Raw genomic sequence first — 25,686 nt, forward strand, 5'->3', positions numbered from 1 at the left:
TAGGGAGCTGGTGGAATCTCCATCCTTAGAGGTTTTTAAGGCCCGGTTTGACAAAGCCCTGGCTGGGATGATTTAGTTGGTGTTGGTCCTGCTTTGAGCAGGGGGTTGGACTGAATGAACTCCTGAGGATGAATTTACAATCCTAATCTTCTGTGATTCATGCTGACAAAGGAAAGGACCAGAGGAGCAGCACAGAAGCCCAGCCCCCACCCCCATAGGACTGAAGCATCCCTTCCCTAGAGGGTCTTAGAATCAGTGGGTCTGGGAAGCTGAATACCTCCACCACCAATTCATATAGGCACACCAAAAATCCTTCCCTTCCCCTCCCTTCAATCCCATCTCCAGTGGCTATTTCCTAAGGAAAAAGGGATATTATTCTGCATCCTAAACAAGCAGATATGGTCAGTCTTCAAGAGACCCACTGAACTACAGCCTGAACACAACAGGCTATGGATGGTTCACTCTCATTTCCCTTCTGACAACAGTGCTAAAAAGAACCATTTTATTGGACGCTTTTTTGACGAAGTTATAACACTGATCAGACCCCCAAGTGCAGTTTTGCCTTAATCTGAAAATTTTTAATTTTAATTCAGCAAATCATAAAAGATGCAAAGAATCATCATATTTTAAGGCCATGAGAAATCATTATGATCACACTCTGGCCATCTGCATAGCACTGGCCACGTTGTCACACCTAGTGATTCCTGAACCAGGCCATAACTTCTGGTTCTGCTGGAATGTATCTTTTAGAACGATGTCAAGCTTGATTTAAAGACTTTAGGTGTTGGAGAATCCACCACATCTAGGTCAGTTTTTCCAATAGTTAATTACCCTCACTGTTAAAAATTTGCAATTCATGATTAGTCTCAATTTGTCCACACTTCCACTTCTAGAACTGGGACTTGTTATGCCTTTGTCTGCAAGATTTAAAGAGCCGTCTATTACCATAGACCTTCTCCCCATGTAGGTAGCTGGTAAGTAGGACAGTGATCAAATCATTTCTTAACCTTCTCCTAGATAAACTAGACAGATTGAGGTTTGTATATGTCACTGTAAGGCAGATTTTCCAGATCTCCAATCATTCTCGTACCTCTCACCTGGGCCTCTTGCACCCAAAGTGAGAGTGATACCCTTAAGATGATCAACCCTTCTGAAGCATTTTATTGTTTAAAATAGAAATATTATTTGTGACAGATGAGCCTGAACATCTTATAATTCTTGGGACATCAATTTTCTGCCTAACCTTGAGTTTTAAATTTGGGATAAACCTTTACTGAAGAAAACTTATGGAAGAGGTTTTCTATTTTTAAAACAATATTTCTCATTTCACCCAAAGATCTCATGAACATGGAAGTTTTTAATTATCCCTAGCAATTAATCTTACTTCTGCTAATTTTAGAAAGTGCCTTAAGCACTAAGTTTCAACATACTGAGGAGGCAGCTCGGTATGTCATAAAGAAATCAGAGATGCAGTTACTGGTCTAATACTTATGAAGATGGAATCTGGTTTTCTGAATACACAGGAAAAAAGACTTCTATAGATACAAAAATTACATGAACAAAAAGATGATGTGGTGAAAAATTTCCTGGCAAACTAAGCAGAAGGGAACTATAAGTTATTGCTACCACAAAAGCACAGTTATTCATGTGCTAGAGTTTCTCATTTTTATGTTGACCTTGAAAGCATAAGAATATAAGAATGGCTACACTGGGTCAGACCAACGGTCCATCTAGCCTAGTATCCTGTCTTCCAAAAGTAGCCAACACCAGATGCTTCAGAGGGAATGAACACAGCAGAGCGATTATCAAGTGATCCATCCCCTGTGGTCCAGTCCCAGCATCTCACAGTCAGAGGCTTAGGGACACCCAGAGCACAGCAAAAACGCTATTTGATGTAGGAAAAGTCTATGCTTTCTTGAGATTGTGTCTGTTAAGTACAAGTGTAAAATACTGGAAAACTGAAAAGTAGGCCCTTATGAAAAATTTAATAGAATATGATCACCTTTCTAAATATTTTCCCAACTACTCTAAAGTTATACACAGACACTCAGCGCATGCTTGTTGCTGACTGTGAACATCCCAGGTAGGGAGTTACAGTAGCAAAACTTTTAAAGCACATAAAGGTTACAGGGTAAGAGATGACAACCCCTCACTGGCCTGGATTGCACCCCTGAACTCGACAGAAACCCCAGGCCTGAATTGCAGAGGTGCTCAGCACCCACAACTATCACAGATGTCACTGCAAGATGCAGGAGCCCAGCACCTCTCCAGAGGCACTTGCCATGCCAGCGAATCAGGCCTCCAAAGTTTAAGGGCATGGCTACGCTCAAAACTTCAAAGCGCTCCCGCGGCAGCGCTTTGAAGTGCGAGTGTGGTCGCGTGCCAGACCTGGGAGAGAGGTCTCCCAGCGCTCCTGGTACTCCACCTCCACGAGGGGATTGGCTCCCAGCACTGGGGCACTGTTTACACTGGTGCTTTACAGCGCTGTAACTTGCTGCGCTCAGAGGGGTGTTTTATCTGAGCGAGAAAGTTGCAGCACTGTGAAGTGCCAGTGTAGCCATAGCCTAAAACAGAACTGGACTAATGGCAGCAGCACCAGATACTTCCAGGTATTTGCTATCTTGGTAATACTCCAGGGACTAAATTATCCATCACTGTTATGTTTTACATATACAAGCAAATGCTTCAAAACAAGAGGGAGCCAGGAGAGGATCCCTCAGAAATTATCCCACAATCCCCCATCTACTGACATTCTTGTGGGTTAACAACTGTATTACTTATAATTTTGAATGATTCTTCACTGCAGGGATAATGGGGACATGGCAAGGACCCTTGGTAGCATCCTTAAAGGACAGACGTTTACAATGATGTGACCATTCTAACAAGTAGCCTTTTTCTCCTTCCAAAGCATTTTCTCCTCTGCTCTGCAACAGCACAACTCAGATTATCCTATATTTTCAGCAATACTATTTATATATATATATGTGTGTGTCTCACCTCATGACTGCTTATATATTTCTGCTCTTCCGCCTTCATTATGGATAATGAGGGAGCTACATGTATTTTTTCTAACATGCACCTCAGCTTGTGTGGTATTATCCTGTCTGAATGCAGAGCTAAATCAAAAGGAAGCTGTAAGGGGGAAACACACAGGAAATGAAACAACAGCAAAGATAAGACACCTGGGGTCAACAGCTTCAAGGGAGTCGACATTACAGTAACTAAGCTATCAATTGGGAAGAAGTTTCCTTCCAGGCTAATGGTTTACTCTTCCCAAAGCTAAGCCTAGGATCAAAGAAGAAAAGGAGTACTTGTGGCACCTTAGAGAGTTTTGAGGAAGGATCTGAAGGACGATAAAGATGTAATTTTGTGGCTGTTTACAGGGAGCTCCTCCCAAGTGTGAGAGGCAGCATGAGAAACCACACGAAAGCGCTTGTCTAAAAACTTAAGAAGTGGACAATGGAGGCTGGCATCATGAGCCAATCAGAGGTGAGGGCTGAGAGCTCAAAAGCAAATGAGAAATGATAGATACAGCAGGGATTGACAGTGAAGGGCCTTGAAAGTGAATATAAGCAGCTTATGTTTGATGCAACAGAGAAGGGGGAACCAGTGGAGGGATGCAAAGAGAGGTTACACAGTCAAGGCAACTGGCTAGGAAATTGATCTTTGCAGAAGCATTCTGAATGGATTTGAGTGGAGTAAGATTGCACTTGTCAAGGCCAGAGAGAAGAATGTTGCAGTAATCAAGATGTGAGATAACAAAGCTCACAAGGAAAGATTAAGAGCTAGGTAAGGGAAAATATGCATACCTACTTCATGGTTTTTACCCCTCTGCTCTTCATGCTTTGTACCTTTGGATGAGTGAATAAATAATGCTTTGTTCTGAAGTGGTTTGTTGAGTCACTTTAATCAGCTCATTGGTCACAGGACCCCCAAGTGAAAGGGCTCACAGATTCCAAAACCAGCTGGGCCTGCTGCGTTAACCTGGTTGGACCCCGGGGGCTGCCACCCAGAAGGGGATAAAGATAGTACGGCCTATCCCCAAAGGAGTGCACTAAAAGGGGGTCTACAGCACAGTTTGTCCTGTAACCATGACCACAGAGATGATCATGGGGGGAGGGATAGCTCAGTGGTTTGAGCACTGGCCTGCTAAACCCAGGGTTGTGAGTTCAATCCTTGAGGGGGCCATTTAGGGATCGGGGGCAAAAATTGGGGATTGGTCCTGCTTGAGCAGGGGGTTGGACTAGACGACCTCCTGAGGTCCCTTCCAACCCTGAGATTCTATGATTCTATGATCAAATGGAAATAGGGCCCCTTCAAACATTCATCTCAAAATGTTGGAAATTCTTCTTTGCATGGCTGATGTAGATGTACAGCAACTTTACATTCAGGTGGTTAAGCCAGATAATTGCATCTGGAGTAGCGGCGTGTATTGCTGTGCTGCCTCCTTCATATTTGTGAATCGGGCACTGAGTTGTTATATGTTGCATGGTCCGTTCTGGACCACAGTCGCACACTGGAGACTCTTTAATTTTCCATTTGTGCAGCAAGTATCTGCATCTGCCATGGTTTGTGCAGATGCGGCTTAAGATTGCCCAAGAGCTTAGCAGAAGATTGAAGCCTTGGATCTTCTGTGTCGGGTCTTTCACAAGGTGTTTGTTTGTGACTTCTTGCCATTGGAAATAGGGCATTGTAAGACACCCAGCTACCTAAGAAGGATGTTCAATTAGCACTTCAGGATCATTGGGGGAGGGAGGAGAAACCACTGGATCTGCTAACCTCTCATCCTGATTCATCTTTTTACTGCCATATGCACAGTACAGGTGCAGTGTATGGAAATAAGAAAATCCAAGTCCTGATCTGAAGTGCAGCAATTTCAGAGGCATCACCCACGGTCAGGCAAGCGGAATAGTTACTTTTGGGGGGGGGGGGGTTGTTTTGTTTTTAACAACTGTAGTCCCACTGCTTTTTAAGTGATGCTGTTTTTGTACTGAAGACATTCTTTTAAAAGAAAAAAATGCCAGAGAGGCAGTACAGTTTGGCTGGAGACCTGGGTAGACACATCCCAAGAGACCTCCCTTCTAAAGTCTGGAAAAATGTTGCATCTAATCTACTTTGGTACTCCATGGACTGTGAAAGATAAAAGTATTTTGCAGATGTTGAACCTGACAGGAATGATGATGATGAAGCACCTCCAGATTCAGTCTTTCCGGCGTACCTAAAGGTAAAAGCCAAGAACTAAGCTTCCCTGCCTCCCCACTTTGCTTCTCTCATAGATCCCTTCCAGCAGCCTTCTCACTTGTGCACCTGGAACCCCAGTCTCTCCCCCCTCTGAACACAGCTTAGCATGGGAAAAAGTTTCTCCGTGTCCCCATCCAAGGGCTGCAGTGAGTCCATGGAAGCACTGCCTTTGCTTTTCATTAACTCCTTCACCACAACAGATGCCCATCAGCTCTGCAGCAAGACATGGATTTTATTTCCACTCCCCTCAATGCAGCAAATGGATACCAAGGAGCTTCCCTGTAGCGGAAGTGGAATTGCAGTCAGGGCTCAAGGGACATATTATCGTGTCAGTGAAGTTCCCTACATGAATAAGAACTTGGGCTGAAGTTGGGTACCTAAAATGGTCTGGGCAATCTAACTTTGTTTGCAGTGGCTGAAGGTAAATATACTTAATTGTTTTCTCTATATCCTACTGAGAATTTCCCCATAACTATTTATCATCTTGGGAAGGAAATGAGGAGAAATAACTAAGCTAGTGAAGGTGTATTTTACCTCTAGAAACTAATAATCAGTTTTACTGCACACAGAAGACCATTCTTTTCTCATGTGTTCAGTGAGGCCTTAACCATTCCATTTAATTACTAATTATAACAGTGGTCAAGTCATGCCAAGGTTTGCTAAGCAAACATTATTTTATTCAAGTCTCATTTTTCTTTTGGGTTTGATTAATGATCTGTCTCTGTGTGGGCATCTTATTCATTCTTACGCCCCCCTCAAATGGCAAACAAATGCAGTTCTAAATCTGTACTTTATCTGAATCTCTACATCATCCACCGTGAAAACTATAATAAAATGTGTGCAGAATGGTAACTAGGGTCAAGATGTGTCTTCATTCTCTTAATATCACATTCTGTCATTTACAGACTTGGAAGTTTTTTAACATTAAATATATAAGGAACTAGAGAAATTCTTAAGAATTCACAATTGGCCAGAGAGAGAGAGCGCATTTCTCTAGTTCTCATGAGTGAACCTTTCCTTCAACCAAAACATATACCGCCTTTCAGTCCTGACATCACACTGCAAGCTAGCACTTTGCAGCTCAAATACCCCAGTCATAGTAATTAAAGTGAGACTATTTAATGATGCAACTATGTTTTAAAAATGTAAGTGGAGGAAGGAGAAGATTAAGAGATACTCAAAAGCAACTGAGGGGTTTTTTTCCCCCTTTATCCAACCTTTCCACCTGCCATTTTCTGAACTTTGCAAGCAGTTACACCTAGGGAAAAGTTTTTAATCACTTAAGATTCTTAAGCAATAAAGAGGTTTGGGTGAACCACCGGGGATGAAACAAGAACCAACCTAATCCTACACCTAAAACATGAAGCCAATGTCAAAACTCCTCCCTGAGGTCCTGATTCAGAAAAGTATCCCTGTTCACGAAGAACACACTGTGATGTTATTGACAGGAACTTGTGACTGTGTAGATCATTGTTGCCCCTGGTCTTGCACAGAGGAGGCCAAGTGGGGTGTCTAAGGAAAGGTTGTAGTTTGTTGGTTATAATTATGCTGCCTGTACGTGTATATCATTTTTGTATTCAAGATTATGAATATAGGCTACGTACTCGTTTGATTTTAAGTAGCCTCACTGAAGCATTTGGTCAGCTTCTTGAGAAAAGACTATTCTCAGTAAGTGCCCAGTCAAGAAACACTTAAGCTGACAATGGACTTTGAGAGACGCCAATCCACATCTGAGCTTTCCTGGGAATAGTCAAGCTAACATGTGGGCAATGGCGTCGGCCTGTGGGGACCCGAGTCATGCATGGACATAAAAAGAAAAGGAGGACTTGTGGCACCTTAGAGACTAACAAATTTATTTGAGCATAAGCTTTCGTGAGCTACAGCTCACTTCATCAGATGCATTCAGCTATAGCTCACGAAAGCTTATGCTCAAATAAATTTGTTAGTCTCTAAGGTGCCACAAGTCCTCCTTTTCTTTTTGTAAACACAGACTAACACGGCTGCTACTCTGCAACATGCATGGACATGTGACTTGACTCCAAAACTCCATCTTGTGGCTGTGATGCTGCATAGGAAAACACAAGGGGTTTCCACCCACAAAAGAGACTATATAAGGCCTGGGGAGACCCCTCCATCTTGTCTTCAGCTGGCTCAAGAGATAGCCTCTCCACCTCAAAAAGATGCCTGAAAGAAACTGGAAGAAAAGACAGCAACTACAGGGGTGTGAGTGATTGCTGGATCCAGACTAGGAGGAAGGCTAGTCTGTGAAAGAAGCTTATTAGAACATCTCTGAGGGTGAGATTTACCTGCATTTAGTTTCTTACTGTATTAGGCTTAGAATTGCATTTTTTATTTTGCTTGGTAATTTACTTTGTTCTATCTGTCATTACTTGGAACCACTTAAATCCTACTTTTTATATTTAATAAAAATCACTTTACTTATTAATTAACCCAGAGAAAGTATTAATACCTGGGGGAGCAAACAGCTGTTCATACCTCTCTATCAGTGTTATAGAGGGCAAACAATTTATGAGTTTACCCTGTATAAGCTTTACAGAAAGTAAAACGGATTTATTTGGGGTTTGGATCCCATTGGGAACTGGGTATCTGGGTGTTGGAGACAGGAGCACTTCTTAAGCTGTTTTCAGTTAAGCCTGCAGCTTTTGGGGGATGTGGTTCAGACCTGGGTCTGTGTTTGTAGCAGGCTAGTGTGTCTGGCACAACCAGGCCGGGCACTGAAGTCCCAAGCTTCCAGGGAAAACGGGTTTAGAGGCAGTCCCAAGGGGGGTTTCTGTGACCAACCCGTCACACACGTAACTTAAGTATTTTTTAAACATGTATTTTCATGAAGGGTGCCTGACACTGGAAACTCAGGTAACAACTGCTGCTCCACACACTTTCTTCCTCCTCACCAGAAGACTATGCCCAATACTGACACAAAGAGAGCTTCGCACAGCGATCCACACTCTGACCTCCAACTTGCATTACTGCCATGTCCTATAACCCTGGGAACAAACACACACACCCTGAAATGTGTCCTTGTTCAGAATGCAGTAGTCTGCTTGCTCAGCAATACCGCCTGGCAAGCAGATCATCCTGGTAGCCCTCAAACAGCTAGCTACTTTGACATCAAATGGTGTAGCACACAGCCATAAAGACAACTGGATATGGAAATAAGGATATGCACCATGTACAGAACAGAATAGAAGCAAAGTCACCCCACATCCCTTGCTGATGACAAGGGAGGGCTCGTCAGCAGCATTCCTCTGTGGGAAACATTGGTGGGAGGAGGAATAGGAACAATTGCTTCCAATTCACCAGTACAGGCAATGCCCAAGGCCCAGGGGCGCACTTTCTTTCCCAGAGACCCACACAAAACACAAGGAGGACTGATCCAGCCCAGTGATTTCACATAAGCTGCCTGCAAAGCTTCTTAAGAGCCAAGGGATACGCATCACTCTGGACTCCCTTTATCAGCTGCAAAACCCATTTAACTAAAGCTTGCCCTGTACTTGTTCTGATGGCTCATATACCACTCTGGTCAAAATGCCCTTGTTGCACTTGGTTTCAACAGTTAAGCCCCATGAAAGAAAACTGACTCTGCCTTTCTTCCCTTAAACAATCATTTTACTTTGCTGCTGCCTAATTAGATGGTGCTGACTAATCCTCTCCATTACTCACAGCAAAAGGAGCCTGGCAGGGGTGTTAAGATTTGGCTTTAAAAGCCATGAATTATTTCTTTTTTTACAAGCAACACTTCTCTTGAACCAGTTGTCTCATCAGGTGCTCACTTCCCAGACTGTGTTCTCTGTAAAATATGGGGCCAGTTCTCTGTGACCTACAAACAGCTGGAAGAATGGCAGAAGAAATTCAAAGCACAAAAAGGGGGGCTCAATCCTTCACAGAATCATAGAATCAGAAAATATCAGGGTTGGAGGGGTCAGGAGGAAAATATCAGGAGGTCATCTAGTCAACCCCCTGCTCAAAGCAGGACCAAACCCCAGCTAAATCATCCCAGCCAGGGCTTTGTCAAGCCTGACCTTAAAAACCTTACTAACAAAGGCAGTCCCATTGACATCTCTAGGATTGCTCATATCAGAAATTACTTGTAGGATTATGACAGGTTTCAGAGTAGCAGCCATGTTAGTCTGTATCCGCAAAAAGAAAAGGAGTACTTGTGGCACTTTAGAAAAGGAGTACTTGTGGCACCTTAGAGACTAACCAATTTATTTGAGCATGAGCCTTCGTGAGCCACAGCCCACTTCATCGGATGCATACCGTGGAAACTGCAGCAGACTTTATATATACACAGAGACTATGAAACAATACCTCCTCCCACCCCACTGTCCTGCTGGTAATAGCTTATCTAAAGTGATCATCAGGTGGGCCATTTCCAGCACAAATCCAGGTTTTCTCACCCTCCACCCCCCCACACAAATTCACTCTCCTGCTGGTCACCACCCCCCACACAAATTCACTCTCCTGCTGGTCACTGGTCACCAGCAGGAGAGTGAATTTGTGTGGGGGGGTGGAGGGTGAGAAAACCTGGATTTGTGCTGCCTCCACCCCCCCACACAAATTCACTCTCCTGCTGGTCACCACCCCCCTCACAAATTCACTCTCCTGCTGGTCACTGGTCACCAGCAGGAGAGTGAATTTGTGTGGGGGGGTGGAGGGTGAGAAAACCTGGATTTGTGCTGCCTCCACCCCCCCACACAAATTCACTCTCCTGCTGGTCACCGGCAGGAGAGTGAATTTGTGTGGGGGGGTGGAGGGTGAGAAAACCCGGATTTGTGCTGGAAATGGCCCACCTGATGATCACTTTAGATAAGCTATTACCAGCAGGACAGTGGGGTGGGAGGAGGTATTGTTTCATAGTCTCTGTGTATATATAAAGTCTGCTGCAGTTTCCACGGTATGCATCCGATGAAGTGGGCTGTGGCTCACGAAGGCTCATGCTCAAATAAATTGGTTAGTCTCTAAGGTGCCACAAGTACTCCTTTTCTTTTTGCGAATACAGACTAACACGGCTGTTACTCTGAAACATGTGACACTTTAGAGACTAACCAATTTATTTGAGCATAAGCTTTCATGAAGTGAGCTGTAGCTCACGAAAGCTTATGCTCAAATAAATTTGTTAGTGTCTAAGGTGCCACAAGTACTCCTTTTCTTTTTGTAGGATTATAACCTTTATTTATTTATTTATTTGAAACCAACCATGGAATACTTAAAGCCCCCAAGCCTGCAAAGAAATTTAAGCATGTGAGTATTCACCTTTCAAGAGCAGTGGGACTATTTGTGTTCTTAAAGTTAACCACATGCCTAAGTCTTTGCAGGGTTGGGACCTCAATTTGTGTAGTCTCATAGACCTAGGAGGATTCTTATCATTTACAGTCCTCAGCATCATTAGTTTGAAAATGCAGTACCTTGCACCTTTTCGTTTCCCTAAGGGTCTCCTTAAACCACGTCTGACAAATATGGAGGTAAAAAGAACACTTTAAGCAAACCAAATTTAGGAAGCCCCTCTCTCCACTGAAGCTTTAAGAGAACCACATCGTAATGTAAACTAGCTGATAATGTAAACTGTTTCCAGCAAAAAAGGAATACAATGGCCTTCTCTCCAAGTCTAGTACTGGAAGTGATAATCAATTCAACAGCAAAATCTCCACACTGGAAGCAAACATAATAAATGCCTGATTTTCAGTGGTTTTGAAACTGTATGAACTGAATCTGGGAGGAACAAAGCAAGTGAGTGCGCAAGTACGATCATTTTATTTTAATTTTTGTTATGCAAGTAAAATATTCTCTTTCATTATTTCCATTCATCACTGCAAAGGGTGGATGGCGCATTTTCCTAACAGCTTTGCTAGGCTTGAATAAAAGACACACCTGTAACCTTTCACTGTGCAGGACGCTGGTGGACAATGTTTCTTAAAATTATTGAAAGAAAAGCTGAGTTGTTTGTTTTTCATTTTAAAGCTAGAGTCTCCTTAGAGATTTCCTATACAAATTAGAAAGCATATGATCCAATTAATCCTCTGGTCTTACCATTCTCTAAGACTCGGGTAGGGAATTTTCAGCTAGCACAACTGAGCAAAATTCAACTCAGTACAGACAGAACGCACAAACCCCTATGTTCTATTTAAGCCCCTCATGAAGGTTTAATTGGTATGCAGGGCCTTATGCGGCAGCAGGATGAATTTCACCACTTGTGAACAGTTTCCTTCAGGGTTACAGTGTGTTACACTGTGAGTTCCGCAGCTACAGGACTGTAATAGACTTAGGAAAGGAGGGTTTTTTTAAACTGAAGCTTTAGTCTAAAAAAACAACTGTGTACAAATGGCACCTTCTGACTCAGAGCTGTTCCCTAGAGTCAGATCTGCTCACTTTAGTGACAAAACCAAGCCTGTGCTGCTTTATTAATGCTGCATCTTGGGCATCATCAACAGAACTGTTGACGGATGTTTCAATCAATTACAAATGGACAAAATCCACCAAGAGCAACACTAGGAGCTGCACTAGAGTCACTGAGGACAGATTTTTAGGAGAACAGGGTTACCTGAAGCTGGCCTGAAGACTCTTTATTGCTGTTGAGGTTGCACCGATCAGAAAGAACACGCCTTGGTTCTCAAGGCCCTCGCTGAATCTGCAGGGCCAATTGTGGAGGGCAAGGTGTGGGGAAGAAACCAAACTCGGTTTTACTTGGAGCATATTTACACTGAGAACATTTGATGTGGAAATCAAAAAGATACATTCAACACAGAAACCCATCTGGCCATTTTCAGTGTCATTTCCAGATGTCCTGACTTTTTGGCAAAAGTGGGCATTTGCCCCGTTTGCTCTTGCCAATCAGTTACATTCCTAGCAGGGTGCCAAGGAATTGGACCGGGGGGTGGGGGGGCGGGAGGGAGAGCAGCAACGCCAGCTCCATAAGGGGGGGGGGGGGGAGAGCTTGGGCCAGCAGCTCGAGCTGGGCTAGCCCCAAATGGGCAGGTGGCAGCGAGGTCTCAGGCCCGGGCCCGTCCAGGGATGGGGGAAGACAGGGGCCTCAGGCTGATGCTGTGCGGGTAGGCAACGGGGGGCTCGGGCCGGTCCCACGAGGGCGAGAGGCAGGAAGGGCTTGGGCCACATGCCGGGGGGGGGCGGGTATTGAGCCTCAGGCCAGCCTTATACAGTGTCCAGTTTTCCCTTTGCAAAAATATGGTCATCCTATACCTTCTGCAGTATTATTCTAAAAAATGCAGAGAGGTACACATGCATACTTTTGTGTAACACTAAATCCCCAAGTAGTTTGCATATGGGGATTTATACAGAGGTAGGTACAATGGTATGTGATGCAGAATTGCCTGGGGATGCGGGCAGGCATTATTTACTCTGCATATACATACGATATGTTTGTATTTATTTGAAACCAAACACAATCGATATGTTGCTAGATACAGAACTAGATTTAGCTCAAACTCATAAGTGTTTGCCTTTGTTTCTTGGGCAATAGAAGTGGTTCATTGGCCATGGATGAACGTTCCCAAAAATAGCATCTGGAATCATATTTTTCAGAAAATAAAAAGGTGTAATGAATACTACGAAATACAACAAAAGTACACAACTAACTATACATCTGCCTGAAGAACCCCACGCCCCACTAGAAGATGTGAATCCTTCTGAGAGAGGATCACTGGGGTTCTGCTGACTCACTAAGGCAGGTGCCTCATTATCACTAACTAAATTCTGGAAAAGGTGGTTCCCCTACGGTATGCTGTCTGAACTCCAAGAGGGAGACAGCACAAATCGCTATCGAAAACCTCAGTTTGCTTGAGTAGCTTAAGTCTCAAATATACAGAGAGCATTCAGCCTAGAACATTTAAACATGGCTCTTGGTTTCGACATGGAAATTAGCCAATGTGCCCTCCACTGAGAATTGGCCCACCACAAAGCACAAGAACAAAATGCATAAAGAAAAACATCAGAGCCTGACTTGAAAGAACAGAAGCCTAGCGAGGCTGAAACACCGCAGAATATCTTGCAAGCCCATCCAAGCAAATCAAATAATTTTCAGCGTGTTTTATTTGATAAGACATTTGACCTAATTTAGGTTTCACTCCAGTATGATTATAATTAATAGTAATTTGTACAGATTTCAATTTAATACATGAATTAACTCATCCAGAATGGAAAGCTGGGCGATTTCTTGAGGTTTTTTTTTTCCATTTAACTAAGAATCTTTTTTTATTATTGTTATTGATGTTTTTAAGTTGAAATACTAAAAACAAACAAACGAACAAAAAAAAAAAAACTACAAAAGCTCCCCTCCTCTCTCTGAGTTCCAAATCATGGATCACAGCTTTAAAGAGACTTTCATGCTGGGGCAAATCTTAAAAACAAAAATAAGGTTTTTCAGCTTTGAGACATCTGTATTTCCCTTAATGGAAATATTTGTGTTTTAATAATTGTTTTCTTTGACACAACCTCGCTTTTCCCTTAGATTAATGCTGCAGCAAAGTGATAATTCAGAATTTATTTTGCTTTTTAATTTGTAAAAAACTCTTCAGATGACGGCATTATATTAAAAATGCAAAATTATACAGTCAATGCATCAATAATTAAAAGAAAAAATATTGTATTTTCTTCAGTTACTATACATTAACACCAGCAACCGTCTAGCAGATTACACAATGAACCAGGAGTCAGACTTGAGCTGTACTCCTGGCTCTGCCACTGATTCACCTATGCGAACTCGGGCAAGTCACTTAGGCCTGGGTGCACAAACGGTGTTAAGGACAGTGATGCTCAGTTCGCACCTAAGCTCCTGTATAAAGAATGGGGAGAGACAGGTACCTTAGACCGTGAACCACAAAAGCCAGCATGCTAGACAGGGAGCTATCTAAACTAGCCAATACATTGGGAGATGCCAACAACTGGGGGGTGTGCTAAGCCCCACCTGTCTCTCAAAGACAGCAAAGTACAGGCTGCAGGGAGGTTATGCACCAATGCCATTTTAGCCAAAAAACTTGGCGAGAGGGGGTCCCTCATAACTTTTAGCCCATTGAACAGGGTACTCATCTGGGATGTGGGACACCCCCAATTGAAGTCCCTCCTCCACCTGAGCAGGAGAAAGAATTTGAACTGGGATCTGCCAACAATCAGATAAGTACATGAACCACTGGGCTAGGGAATATTCCAGTGCTTGCATTCCCTCAATCTCTCTTGTCGAAGCTGCTGCCCTGTGGATAAATAATTGAGCGATTGGGGTAGGGGGACTGGATCTGCTTCAGAAGTCACATAACTAACGTCAGACTTTTGCCATGTGTGTCCCATGAATAATACTGTGAAGTCTGGATGCGACTGGAGCAAAAACGACTTTAACGGATAGCAAGTCTGAAAAGGTTTAGTTCACAGACTGGCGAGGCAAAAATAAATAGAAGACCCCTGCCCCACCTCTCACCCATCTTCCTCCCACTCCCTCTTCCCAGAGCGGCTCCTGTTGAAGCTAACTGAAGTACGCTAGGGCTCTGTCAACAGCCCACCATCTGGCCCAGCTTCTTCTCTGCTCCCAAGCCACTCAGCTCAGCCACAGTGCATGTGGGGGCCTGGCTTCTTGACGCCAACATGGAGCATCCATCTCCCTGCTCCATCATCATCCTAAGCATACATATTGCCTTCTGATGGGTGGGGACCCAGCGAGGGGGAAAACAGCAAGAAAAAAATACCATGAGAACAAAAAGATACAGAAAATAACAAAAGAGGAAAAATGGAACCGAACAAAACAGGAACTACAGGGAATTAACCATCAGATATCTTTCCAAAATATATACTCTAGGTTAAACCAGATGTTACGGTCTCGGTTATGCAGGTGAGACGGGAAGTCCGGGATTCCCATCCGACAAACCACTGCAACTGAGACTCCAACAAAAAAAGGGTTGGAACTTACTTCTCTAAAAGATGCCATTCCACAGAGACCCGGGGGAGGATGGAGGGATGGGGAGGAGGGGGTATAATCCAGGAACAGTTCACAAGGCGCATTGTGTGCATGTGAAACGTAACGTTCAATGGGATTGAAACAGTCAGGGTGAGGAGGGCTACTTTGTAACTGGCCTGTTCCACTCTGGTGGTGCTCAACGTTCAATCCTTTCTATTAGATATTGCAGTGTCAGAACAGTTTTTAGAAGTTTGAAAACCAAGCATAAACATTATGGGCCTACTCAGTGATAAAAGTCAGATCTCTCTGTCTCCCGGAAGAAGCCACTGTGTTGTTCCAAAATGAAATATCAATTGTTTACCCAACAGTGGAAGAAATGGTAGCAAAAGTCAGGTTTTCGTCACCTTTTTCTAATATACATTCTGATCTGCAATTTTTGTTGTTGTTCTGGTGGGGACTAGTTTAAATTCTGTCTGATTTACAACCTGAGATTATAAATCCTAAAGGTTAATCTTCCCCCTACTGGAAAGTGGGATTTGTGTTTCTACTAATCCCCCTCACCTCTTCCCACCCCAAAACCAGAAGGCTAGTTTTAAAATTTTGTTAGAAATGTAGATTGCCACTTGATAAGAACCACTGGTAAGACGGAGGACAGTTTTGGCAAACTAGTAGCTTCTCCTTTAAAATAAAAGCACAGAATAAAGATAAAAGAAAAGGAGAACTTGTGGCACCTTAGAGACTAACACATTTATTTGAGCATAAGCTTTTGTGAGCTACAGCTCACTTCATCGGATACATCGGATGCTGTAGCTCACAAAAGCTCATGCTCAAATAAACTGGTTAGTCTCTAAGGTGCCACAAGTACTCCTTTTCTTTTTGCAGATACAGACTAACACAGCTGCTACTCTAAAACCTGTCAGAATAAAGATAGTAATGATTAAAAAGCTGCAATTACATTGAATCCTACAGTGTCATGCACAGTTTTGACTTTCAGACTACTGAATAGGATACTGTGGTTTTTACTGAAGTGTAGCTACCCACTTCTTATCTGGATTAAGGAAAACCAAAACAATTTTATCTTGCTAGCCCTTTATACATTCGCAACTCTTAAAAATAAAAACAACCAAATTGCCCCCTCATTGAAACCAGATCTTCTTCATCAGTGTATTTTTCTATATTATGTACTTCTGCATGTCATACAGATGCAGAGATAATTCAGATTTTAGACAGCAGCCATGTGAAAAACAGAAGAAGTATCACTAACGTTTAAACATGAAGTAGATCACCAGAAAGGCTCCCTTCTTAGACACCACAGAAAAATGATATGTTCTTATAAACTGAACCAGATCTGTGGTTTTCAACTGCTCTCATTTTTTTTATTTTGCCTAAGACACACTAACCATGTCGCTGAGTTTGCGGCTAAATGATACAAAACAAATTCACCTTCATAAACATCCTTTTAAAGTAAGGTACACAGTTCCTCTTAAAAGTAACAATGACAGTATATTCGCAGAATCATTCCTGCTCTTTAACTCCTCCATGTAAAAGCTTAAAACTGAAATCTATTTTATTCATCAAACATATTCACCAGACCCTCAAGTATAAGCACACACTGGTTTGTTATTAAAGAATGTTCTGAATGCTGGGCTATCTTTTTGAGGAATCAAAATACTGAAGCATTTGGCTTTACAGGAAGGAATAAAAAACAGATGGACTTTGCAATCTAATACAAACTGTTTGGGCTTACTAAATCTGGGCTAGATACCGCAAATGCTACTGAGCACAGTGCCTCCTACCATGACTGGTCCCATTGAAGTAACAGCATCACCTTTAATCATCATCAAGATTTCAGCCATTTTAGCTTAAAACATGCAATTCAAAACATACTATGCAATTCAAAAAGAAAAGGTTCTGAAAATTTCCCACCTTGTGAACATAAGCAAGATTTTAAAACATGAAATGCACCTACATGGAAAATTTACAATGACATGTATGTTTTGAATTGCTAGGATTCACTCACTTTAACTAAACTTTGTATTACAATTTTACCTAGGAGTTTAAAGAGAGACATCTTTTTAGTTTAAGAATGTAAAGGTTTGAGGAGATCTTTCTCCAAACTAAGATTATATTTTATTATTATTTTTATATTATATAAAAATAAACCATGCATGTAACGTCTCATACATTGTTCATGCTACACTAATTGTTTCTGTCTGAGATATGGGGGCTGCTGGCTGTGGGATAGGCTGCTTTTCCCTGACTTCTTTCCCTTCTCTTCCCTGCCCCCCCCCCCGCCCCCCCCCCGCAACAGACCCTAAAGTATCATTACCAAATATGGAGCAGGAGCGCTATAATGAATGTTAAATAATCTCTGAAAGGCATTCCACAGTGAAAACCTGGCCCCACTGAAGTCACTGGAACCAGGATTTTAGCCCAGTTCCTAGAAATTGAGCAGCTTTTTCAAAGCTTCACAGTAAAGAAGATTCCTTGTGCCATTTCCACTTGGCCCGAAGATTTCACTCAAAACGATGACAAAAACCCACATGAAAACCTTGGGTATAGAAGGTTAAAATAAAATGTTGCCCCATATTTAGTACTTTGTTAAATTTGCCCAGTATCAAACAGAGCAATTGTTGGTATTTATGTAACAGCCTACAGTCACCCAGGGTTCCTCATAATTTAGTGTAACAATTCAGGAAATGCTTTTAGCAATTTACATGCTAGCCAAGTGGCAGTTAATCTTGGGATCAGATTTCGAGGCACAGTAGAGTAACCCCACCAATTCTCACCCCCACTGGTTCCTGGCTCAAACCCAGCTAAAGGAAACCTCATTGTATTTACCCATGAATATGTTCACTTTAGCAATATTTAGGACGATCACAATAAATTTCCAAGAACCATTACTGAAAAATTAAAAACAATCAGAGGCTAACACCCACTTAAAAAGCCTTTTACTGTTAGTAATCCATACGTTCATCTCTGCCAAGCTGTCTTGGGTGTTCCAATACCTGACTCAGAACCTGCTGTTGCTCCTGAATAAAGGGCTCCAAACTCACGTATACATTCCACCTCCACTTCTTCAGGATATCCTTTACAATATGCTTTGGGAGGACAAAGGATAATCGGATGCACTCTACTAACCTGTTACAGAGTTCAGGAAAGTGGGAGGGGGAAACAAAACAGTGTCCTTCCTTGCTGATTTGTTTTTTTCACCATAATTCACCTGCATAAGTTGTGACTTGAAAATATGTTCTCTTTTTACATGGAGACATATGCAGCAGCACCAATCCAAGTCCAGTGCTTCCCAGCCCTTGTACTCCCATTTACTCTCACATTTGACTACAAGGAAAAAGCTTCCACAGTTCAGCAAAAGTAAAAAGCTAGAGAGGAGGAAAATTAGGATTGATTACTTAGCAAATTACTTATCTCCCTGCAACTTAATTTTCCTATCTGTAAAATAGGGATAATCATATCTATCGATCCACCTTTTAAGGGCTTGGAGAGTTATGTATGAAACACTTTTAAAGTGCTAAGTACTATTAACATTAAGCAGTCTTAGCCATCAGGAGCCCATTGCACCAGTTCCACAAAGGCTACACTGTCTTGTTTGCTTGTGACTTCAATTCAGGTTGTTTGTATTAATTGTAAAAGCCCTGCATCCTCTGTGTCTCAAGAGACAGCCTGTCTCCCCCTATAAGCCATCATAACAGGCCCAAAGGGGAAGCATGGTCCTGTAGTTCGCATGCTAGCCTGGGACTTTGGAGAACTTCGTTCAATTCCCTCGTCCACCAGATTTCCTCTGTGACCTTAAACGCTCACTGTGTGCTTCTGCTCCTCATCTGTACAACATGGATAACAACAGTTCTCTATTGCACGGGGGTGTTGTGAGGATAAGCATATTAAAAATTGTGAGATTCTCTGTTACCTTAGAGAGATGTAGCCAGAGTGACTCTGCTGATCGCTGTCTGGGTTTGAAAGGCTGGGGACTGGAGGCACCTCGTCCTCACTTCTGGAATTTTCTACCCCAATGTTCCGCAGGATGCAGTGTTCATCTTTCTACCCAATTGAGAAGTTCACCCCTCTGCAGAGGGCCAACAAAAGGAATGGGCATCACTCAAGTCCTTCAGTACGTACCAGATGGAGCTGAAGGTGAGAATATAAGATTCAGGCTAATAAAAAAGCCCAACAATGTTCAACTTAATCACCACAGCCTAAACCCAGAAAGCAGGGCTTTCACATTCAGGGAAAGATGCATTCTCTTCAAGCTGTGAACAGCTGAATCAAGAGAACTCCGAGTCCAGCAGCCTAGGCACAAAACAACTTCCCAGAAATTCTCTGCATACAAGTTCTTTCCAGAACATCTGTTATGTTCTCTCAGACAGTTATCAAGGGACAAGACGATTCAACGTATGCCTCATGATACTGTCCTTCAGCCTAACTGTGAAATCTACCAAGTGTTCTCATCAGCCCATCTCTGTTCCCTACCCTATAATGTTTTATGCAGTTAAACTGGTTTGCTTACTTTTTGCAAGACATGTTAATCAGATATATCTAAGGTTTGCAGGAAAGAAGCAAAATCACCCCAATTGTATCTTTTGTTTACTATATCTTTACACTGTCAGAGTAAAAATGATTATTAGTTTTGCTCTCATCTGCAGTGTTTAAAGCGCAGTATTAACAAGCCCAAGTAGAAAAATGCACAAACATTCACTGTGTGGCCTCTTCTCTCTGAGTCAAAATAGCATTCAGCTCAGGCATTATCCCTTAGAGATGTCCCCTCTGGCAAGTACAAAATCCATTTCATGTGTAGGCGTGTTAAATATTCTCACACCCCCTCCAGGACACAAGTAAAATCCACTAGATCAACTCTGTACTTCTATTATGGTGCCCGAGTTAATAACTAACCCACAGCAATCCGTGTCTAGAATACGTCTTCCATAGGAGCTGACTACTGCAGCTATGATGGACAGGATTTTCAAAAGGGTGGTAGATACACAGTGGCAAACTTTCTCAAAGTGCAGTCAAAATTCCTAAACAGATCAATTCCCTCTCCCAAACTGGAGCAGGCAGTTAAAATCCACCATTCACAAAATACAACCACCAAAAAAAGCTAATGAGCTGCCCATATGAATCATGGAAATTTTATCCATTTACCTCCCACTAATAAATACCAAAAAACCTCCCAAACGTACAGAACCCCCACACTGAAATGTTTGCTTAGAAATATATGAATAAGTTGCCCTTCCCTGGCTCCCTCAATCCAAGGACCTGGAAGCATTTTGCAATACCAAAGTGAAGCTGGAATATGTTATTGTCCCCATTTCTTACAGATAGGGAAACTAAGGCAGAAAGCTCAAAGACAGGAGCTCCAAGACTGTGGACAATGCCAGGTGCTTCAGAGGGAATGAACTGAATGATCGTCAAGGGATCCATCCTCTGTCATCTACTCCCAGCTTCTGGAAATCAGAGGCTAGGGACACCCAGAGCATGAGGTTGCATCACTGACCATCTTGGCTAATACCCATTGATAGGCACGTCCTCCATGAATTTACCTAATTCTTTTTTTGAACCCAATTATATTTTTGGCTTTCACAACATCCCCGGGAACGAGTTCCACAGGTGACTGTGCACTGTGTGAAGAAGTACTTCCTTTTGTTTTAAACCTGCTGCCTATTAATCTCATGGGGTGACCCCTGGTTCTTGTGTTGTGTGAAGGAGTAAACAATACATCCTTATTCACTTTTATACACACCAGTCACGATTTTATAAACCTCTATCGTATCCCCTCTTAGTCATCTCTTTTCCAAGCAGAAAAGTTCCAGTCTTTTTAATCTCTCCTCCTACAGAAGTTGTTCCATACCCTTAATAATTTTTGTTGCCCTTCTCTGTTCTTTTTCCAATCCTAATATATCTTTTTTGAGATAAAGTAACCAGAACTGCACACAATATTCAAGGTGTGGGGTATCATGGATTTATATAATGGACTTATGATATTTTCTGTCTTCCTATCTATCCCGTTCCTAATGGCTCCTAACATTCTGTTAGCTTTTTTGACAGCCGCTACACAAGGACAAAAGGCCCTCTCCTCACTCTAGCACACCTGTGCTGGGTCAAGCATTGTTTGGCCCTATGCAATTCTGCCAAGGTCACATATTGATTCTGTGGCAGAACCAGGACTAGAATTCAAACCTCCTGATTCCCAGTTCTGCATATTAACCACAAGATTTTCCCTTCCCTGCCATTGACGGAAAGGAGGACTTCAGTACTAAAGCAGCACAATCGGTTTAAATGACTTTGCTTTGATCTGCATTTAGGTTCTCAGAAAACACACTGGAGAAAGTTCTCTTTTAAAAGGTAAAAGCAGGAAAGATATTTTACTCTGAACAGCGTTGTCACCCTTGGAGTGCAGTCTGGGAGCTGTGGGAACCGTGGCACCCCTCTAAGACACACAGTTGAGTTGGGGACACAGCCAGCCTCTCCCAGGCCCTGTTATCACCCAAAACAACAGCAGGGCTACCTGAGTGCAAACAGCAGATACCAGCCAGTTTCCCAGCTACAGGCACACACTCCCCTCTGGAATATAAACCCAAAATTATACAGTCTTGCACTGCACAGATATCTGTACAGTGTAAGCTCATTAATATGTCCAACCCTCCCTCAATGTGGAGAGGAATAGGCACATTTGTGGTAACCAAGCTGAGATTTTTCCCCAGACACTTCACTTAAAGGCATATTGGTTTAGGTCAAAATATAAAACAAGTTTATTAACAATAAAAAGATAGATTTTAACTGATTATAAGTGACAGCAAACAGATGAAAGCAGATTACCTAGTAAATAAACAAAACCGCAAACTAAACCTAAAATACTAGAAAGAATGAATTAGGGCTGTCGATTAATCACAGTTAACTCATGCAATTAACTCAAAAAATTAATCGCAATTTAAAAAATTAATAGCGATTAATCGCAGTTTTAATCACACTGTTAAATAACAGAATACCAATTGAAATTTATTAACTATTTTTGGATGTTCTCCTATATTTTCAAATATATTGATTTCAATTACAACACAGAATACAAAGTGTACAGTGCTTACTTTATATTATTTTTATTACTAATATTTTCACTATAAAAATGATCAAACAAAAGAAATAGTATTTTTCAATTCACCCCATAAAAATACTGTAATGCACTCTCTTCATCATGAAAGTTGACCTTACAAATGTAGAATTCTGTACAAAAAATAACTGCATTCAAAAATAAAAAACAGTGTAAAACTTCAGAGGCTAAAAGTCCACTCAGTCCTAGTTCTTGTTCAGCCAGTCACTCAGACAACTTTGTTTACATTTGCAGGAGATAATGCTGCCCACTTCTTGTTTACAATGTCACCTGAAAATGAGCACAGACGTTCGCATGGCACTGTTGTAGCTGGCACTGCAAGATATTTACGTGCCAGATGTGCTAAAGATTCATATTTCCCTTCATCTTCAACCACCATTCCAGAGGACATGCGTCCATGCTGATGACAGGCTCTGCTCAATAATGATTCAAAGCAGTGCAGACCAACACATGTTCACTTTCATCATCTGAGTCAGATGCCACCAGCAGAAGGTTGATTTTCTTTTTTGATGGTTCGGGTTCTGTAGTTTTGACACTGGAGTCTTGCTCTTTTAAGACTTCTGAAAGCATGCTCCACACCTCGTCCCTCTCAGATTTTGGAAGGCACTTCAGATTCTTAAACCTTGGGTTGAGTGCTGTAGCTATCTTTAGAAATCTCACATAGGTACCTTCTTAAAACGAACAACATGTGCTGGGTCATCATCTGAGACAGCTATAACATGAAATATATTGCAGAATGTGGGTAAAACAGAGCAGGAGACATATTATTTTCCCCCAAGGAGTTCAGTCAAAATTTAATTAATGCATTACTTTTTTTTAAAGAGAGTCATCAGCATGGAAGCATGTCCTCTGGAATGGTAACCAAAGCATGAAGAGGCATACAAACGTTTAGCATATCTGTCACATAAATACCTTGCAATGCCGGCTACAAAAGTGTCAAGCAAACGCCTGTTCTCAGTTTCAGGCGACATTATAAATAAGAAGCAGGCAGCATTATCTCCCAAAAACGTAAACAAACTTGTTTGTCTTAGCGATTGGCTAAATAAGAAGTAGGACTGAGTGGACTTGTAGGCTCTATAGTTTTACATTGTTATGTTTTTGAGTGCTGTTCTGTAACAAACAAACAAAAATCTACATTTGTAAGTTGCACTTTCACAATAAAGAGATTGCATTATGGTACTTAAATGAGGTGAATTGAAAAATACTTTTTTTGTTTATTATAAATATTTTTACTGAAAAAATGATTAAAATAATAATATAAAGTGAGCACTGTACACTTTGTATTCTGTGTTGTGACTGAAATCAATATAGTTGAAAATGTAGAAAAACATACAAAAAGAGTTAATAAATTTCAATGGGTATTCCATTGTGTAACAGTGCGATTAAAACTGATTAATCGCAATTCATTTTTTTTAATCGCAATTCATTTTTTTTTAATCGCTTGACAGCCCTAATATGAATTAGCAATTTCTCTTCCTGACTGATGATACAAGCAGGCCTGCAGATTCTCAAGGCACAAGCGGCACCCGCTTTGCAGCTTGGGCTCCCCATCCCTGTTCCAAATCCTTTTCCTTAGGCGCTTCTCTTAGGTGTTGAGTTGTGGGGTAATGAAAAACAACAGATGATGTCACTCCCTGCCTTCTATAGCTTTAGCATATGGCGGAACCCTTTGTTCCAAAAACAGTTCCCAGCCCAGTTTGTGGAAAAAATACAGGTTTCAGAGAAACAGCCGTGTTAGTCTGTATTCGCAAAAAGAAAAGGAGGACTTGTGGCACCTTAGAGACTAACACATTTATTTGAGCATAAGCTTTCGTGAGCTACAGCTCACTTCATCGGATGACGTGAGCTGTAGCTCACGAAAGCTTATGCTCAAATAAATTGGTTAGTCTCTAAGGTGCCACAAGTACTCCTTTTCTTTTTGGAAAAATACAGGTACCCAAAATGGAGTCTAGAGACATGTGGTCTGGTCAGATGCCCTCACAGAGTCGTAGCAGACATTACTTATAGGTTGGCCAAAACATCCACAGGAAGGCTAAGCTATTCCACAGCCCACTGTCTTCGTTGATGAGCCATTAGCACTGTTTGGCTTCTTCACTGTTGTACCTGAAAGGCTGGCTGTGGGTGTTTTGCAGAGTAAGCCCATTTGAAATACAGATCCATAGTCAATATTCATAACTTGAGATACAAAAAAGATACATGCATACAAATAAGAATCATATTCAGTCAATCATAACTTTTCCAATGATGCTTTACATAGCCCATCTTGTACAAAATGCATCATAATCATATCATAATCATATCAATAATATTACTATCACGAATATGGGGGGTAGTGTCATAAAGATCCTCATGCCCTCTTGTGTGAATACAAAGCCCCATTAAAGTCAGCAGGGAGTGGTTCTCATTGCAGACCCTGATCTTGCCATGAGATTCTGATGCAAGGATCTGTGCAACCACGCTAAGCCCCGCTGAATTCCCCAATGTGGAGCGCCTAGCTAGAGCACGGCTCTATATAGGTCAGAGGGGACACTATATGAGTGACATACGAAATTCTTCTCCTTTGCATTAACTACCTCCATAAAGACAGGTTTCAGAGTAACAGCCGTGTTAGTCTGTATTCGCAAAAAGAAAAGGAGTACTTGTGGCACCTTAGAGACTAACCAATTTATTTGAGCATGAGCTTTCGTGAGCTACAGCTCACTTCATCGGATGCATACCGTGGAAACTGCAGAAGACATTATATACACAGAGACCATGAAACAATACCTCCTCCCACCCCACTCTCCTGCTGGTAATAGCTTATCTACAGTGATCATCAAGTTGGGCCATTTCCAGCACAAATCCAGGTTTTCTCACCCTCCGCCCCCCCACCCCCCACACACACACACAAACTCACTCTCCTGCTGGTAATAGCCCATCCAAAGTGACCACTCTCTTTAAAATGTGTATGATAATGAAGGTGGGCCATTTCCAGCACAAATCTAGGTTTTCTCACCCCCCCACCCCCCTCCAAAAACCACACACACAAACTCACTCTCCTGCTGGTAATAGCTTATCCAAAGTGACCACTCTCCTCACAATGTGTATGAAAATCAAGGTGGGCCATTTCCAGCACAAATACAGGTTCTCTCAACCCCCACCCCCCCCCTTTTTTTTTTTCAAAAAAAACACACACAAACTCACTCTCCTGCTTGATTGAAAATCCCACCTTGATTTTCATACACATTGTGAGGAGAGTGGTCACTTTGGATAAGCTATTACCAGCAGGAGAGTGAGTTTGTGTGTGTGGTTTTTGGACGGGGGTGGGGGATGAGAAAACCTGGATTTGTGCTGGAAATGGCCCACCTTCATTATCATACACATTTTAAAGAGAGTTTTCAGAGGAACAGCCGTGTTAGTCTGTATTCGCAAA

At 42.0% G+C, this 25,686-nt stretch overlaps 1 protein-coding gene across 4 annotated transcripts in view; it reads right to left on the reverse strand.

The window, feature by feature from the left end:
- The window catches only part of ARHGAP32 (Rho GTPase activating protein 32), a 414,799-nt gene that overhangs the window by 305,613 nt on the left and 83,500 nt on the right, over positions 1 to 25,686 (reverse strand). For 2 of the 4 annotated variants that reach the window (XM_073320998.1, XM_073320997.1), the window contains exon 2: positions 19,083 to 19,300. The exons of 1 other annotated variant lie outside the window; for it this stretch is intronic. The gene's annotated coding sequence lies outside the window, so the exon portion shown is untranslated. The remainder of the gene's footprint in view (positions 1 to 19,082; positions 19,301 to 25,686) is intronic. One more of the 4 variants, XM_073320999.1, reaches the window with a different exon arrangement.

Source organism: Lepidochelys kempii, chromosome 22, assembly GCF_965140265.1.
Source record: "Lepidochelys kempii isolate rLepKem1 chromosome 22, rLepKem1.hap2, whole genome shotgun sequence".
Taxonomy (NCBI): Eukaryota; Metazoa; Chordata; order Testudines; family Cheloniidae; genus Lepidochelys; species Lepidochelys kempii.